Consider the following 3,960-nt stretch of genomic DNA (forward strand, 5'->3'; position numbering starts at 1 on the left):
ACCCCCCCCCCCACCCGCGTACGTCTCATTTTTATGTTTTACTTTGACAGAGAGAGTCTTCCGCTGAAGGCTCGACCACGTGTGTTCCACCAATCAAACGACGTTGTGCTGTCACGTGAACCCACTCGATCTCAGCGGCGGGACGGGTTAGCTTTACGGTCGTAGCAAAACCAAGATGTCGGAATCAACCGTCGCCAAGGCAACACAGACGAGGAGGATCCCCCCCGGCCTCATGGTGAAAGCATGGTTACCTTTTAGAAAAAATGTGAAACAGCAGCTACATAATGTATATCATAAAAACTGAACGTCTAACTTGAGGAAACGTGTAGCGGTAGTTTTAGTTTTTGCTGTGGATAGGCAAATGTTTGTCTTTTAGGTTACAGTATGTTTTTCACATGCAGTATCCATCAAAATTTGATGTAACAAGTCTCTCCCTTAAGCTATTTTGTAATTAATGAATTAATTTATTTCATTGATTGTAAGAACTATAATTTGCCTAAAGAGGATTATTTTGTGTCTTTGTCTGTCTGATTGATGCTTGTGTTGAGAAATAAACTCGTTACTCAACAGTTACTCACTTTTTTTCATCAAGCACTTTTTTACTCTTACTCAAGTTATTATTTGGATGACTACTTTTACTTCTACTTGAGTCAAATTATTCTGAAGTGACAGTACTTTTACTTGAGTACAACTTTTGGCTTCTCTACCCACCTCTGCTTACTACTCCAACACTGATTGATTCCTCCCATAACAAATGCTAAAATAATAATTTACATACAGTACATCCCAATTGTGCTTTTTACTGTATATGCTGCTACATGATATATTAAGCATAAATAAAGCCATTTGTTACAACTTAAGGGAGTGAATACAGGAAAAAAGTCGATTTGTGTGCCAAAATTTAGCTCAGTGAAGGATGTGAAAAATACCTAAAGTCAGTAACAGAGAGACAGAAAATAACAAGAAATGTCTCTAAAGAGCGCCGGCCAAAAAACAGAGGGGAAAAAGATGAAAAAAGAGACCTCGGGAGGGAGAGAATTGCCCAAATGTACCCATTTCCCTATCTTGTAATCTATCTGAGCTTTTAAAGTGTTTTCTATTGTATCTCCTTCTCTCTGCACCTCGCAGTCCGGCTGTCAGTCAGCGGTCAGCGCAGACAGGATGCGTCAGCAAATCGCTGAGAGCCAAGATCCTGTAGTCACACACACACACACACACACACACACACACACACACACACACACACACACACACACACACGCTACCAGATTACTGTTTTTCCTGTTCACTATCAACTACTTTCATTTTAAAATGCCAATCATTCCCCCCTGTTTACCGTCTCTTTCTCTCTCTGACACACACACTCACGCACACACGCGCACACACACACACACACTCACACACACACTGCACACACACACACACACTAAGCCAAACACACCCTGCATTTGAATGTATACGGCTGCATGGGAAATGCAACTAGCCTGGGTGTGTGTACCGTGTATGTGTGTGTGTATGTGTACCATGCATGTGTGTATGTGTGTGTTTGTGTGTGTGTGTGTGTACATATTTCAGTTTGTACTTCATTTGTCCCAGTAGGATTTGACAGTAAATATTAAAGTTTGTGTTAGCAGCGCAAGTATTATACATAGCCACCTTGTAATTAATGAATGTCCCACGTTTTAATTCTCAGTGGGAAATGAAAATGTGCTGTAAACACCAGAATAAAAAGGGGGAGTCAGGATTTTACAGTGTTACCTGATAAAGCAAAGGAAAGCTCTTGTACTCAAAGTTCCCATGATTCAGTAGCACTAGACATTGCGTCAGTAAAAATTGTTTTTACTTACTATGAGCAGGGGATGTGTCGCTTTGATAGACTTTAGTAAAAGTTTACAGTACCTAGGTAAGGACTACTAGCCAGTCAGAAGCAGAGTATGAGGGCGTGTCCTGAAGTACCTAGGTAAGACTACTAGCCGTCAGAAGCAGGTGGTGAGGGCCCTGACAGTACCTAGTAAGGACTACTAGCCAGTCAGAATCAGAGTATGAGGGCCCTTGCAGTACCTTGGTAAGGACTACTAGCCAGTCAGAAGCAAGTATGAGGCCCTGCATACCTACTTAAGGACTACTAGCCAGTCAGAGCAGAGTATGAGGGCCCTGACAGTACCTAGGTAAGGACTACTAGCCAGTCAGAAGCAGTATGAGGGCCCTGACAGTACCTAGGTAGGACTACTAGCCGCCAGAAGCAGAGTATGAGGGCCCTGACAGTACCTAGGTAAGGACTACTAGCCAGTCAGAAGCAGAGTATGAGGGCCCTGACGTACCTAGGTAGGACTACTAGCCAGTCAGAAGCAGAGTATGAGGGCCCTTACAGGACTACTACCCAGTCAGAAGCCAGTATGAGGGCCCTGACTACCTAGGTAAGGACTACTAGCCAGTCAGAAGCAGAGTATGAGGGCCCTGACAGTACCTAGGTAAGGACTACTAGCCAGTCGAAGCAGAGTATGAGGCCCTGGCAGTACCTACGTAAGACTACTAGCCATCAAAGCAGAGTATGAGGGCCCTGACATGTACCTAGTAAGGACTACTAGCCAGTCAGAAGCAAGTATGAGGGCCCTGACAGTACCTAGGTAGGACTACTAGCCAGTCAGAAGCAGAGTATGAGGGCCCTGACGTACCTATAAGGACTACTACCAGTCAAGCAGAGTATGAGGGCCCTGACAGACTACTACCAGTCAAACCAGAGTATGAGGGCCCTGAAACTACCTAGGTAAGGACTACTAGCCAGTCAGAAGCAGAGTATGAGGGCCCTGACAGGACCTAGTAAATACAAGCCACCCGAAGCAGAGTATGAGGACCCTGACAGTACCTAGGTAAGCACTACTAGCCACAGAATCAGAGTATGAGGGCCCTGACAGACCTAGGTAAGGACTACTAGCCAGTCAGAAGCAGAGTATGAGGGCTTATCCTGACAGTACCTAGGTAGGACTACTAGCCAGTCAGAAGCAGAGTATGAGGGCCCTGACAGTACCAGGTAAGGACTACTAGCCAGTCAGAAGCAGAGTATGACCGCACTGACAGTACCTAGGTAAGGACTACTAGCCAGTCAGAAGCAGAGTATGAGGGCCCTGACAGTACCTAGGTAAGGCTACTAGCCAGTAAGAAACAAGTATGAGGCCCCTGACAGTAGGTAGGACTACTAGCCAGTCAGAAGCAGAGTATGAGGGCCCTGACAGTTCCTAGGTAAGGACTACTAGCCAGTCAGAAGCAGAGTATGAGCGCCCTGACAGTATCTAGGTAAGGACTACTAGCCAGTCAGAAGCAGAGTATGAGGGCCCTGACAGTACCTAGGTAAGGACTACTAGCCAGTCAGAAGCAGAGTATGGGGGCCGAATGCATAATATGAGCACTTTAAGTGAAAGAGTCTTGGATCATCTTGTTTTGAGTCGTATGTCAGATGCTGTTTTTGGAAATCTTGTGACGTTTTTAAGCTGCTCTGTAATTTCTAAAATATGGGTCATCTTGTTTCTTGTTTCAATCTTACCAAGTGAGTTTTGTGTTTGTTCCATTGGCAGATTGTTTTTATAAAATCACCTTGTATTCATTGTTTTATTGCTTTTAATTGAAGTGTCCTTGTTCCAGTGTGGGTTAGGAAGGGTGGAGTTCATGATACAGTACATAAAGCCATGTATTTTGCTGACACTACACCATTTATCTCCCAATCAACCCCTCAGTGAGACTAAACACGACACAAGGTGCAACTTTACTTCCAGCGGGTAACCAGGCAACACCCAGTTGTTAAGGCCAGAGGGACACACACAGTCCCACACGTGTGACATCACAGCACCAAGAGCCATTCAAGTTTTGCGCACACAAACAGTTAGAGGGGAATTTTCCAAGGAACAGGGGCGGGTCTAGAGGGGGGAGCAGAGGGGGGCACGGGCTGGCAACCCCACCCCTGAA

The 3,960-nt window shown here is 45.1% G+C and overlaps 1 long non-coding RNA gene across 1 annotated transcript; it reads left to right on the forward strand.

Moving 5' to 3' along the window:
- The first annotated feature begins 2,932 nt into the window (after positions 1–2,932).
- On the forward strand, positions 2,933–3,367 carry LOC116698094 (uncharacterized). The gene is made up of 2 exons (XR_004334110.1): positions 2,933–3,139; positions 3,295–3,367. It is a non-coding gene; the product is annotated as an uncharacterized LOC116698094 (long non-coding RNA).
- The last annotated feature ends 593 nt before the right edge of the window (positions 3,368–3,960 follow it).

Source organism: Etheostoma spectabile, chromosome 11 (genome assembly GCF_008692095.1).
Source record: "Etheostoma spectabile isolate EspeVRDwgs_2016 chromosome 11, UIUC_Espe_1.0, whole genome shotgun sequence".
In the NCBI taxonomy this organism is placed as follows: Eukaryota; Metazoa; Chordata; class Actinopteri; order Perciformes; family Percidae; genus Etheostoma; species Etheostoma spectabile.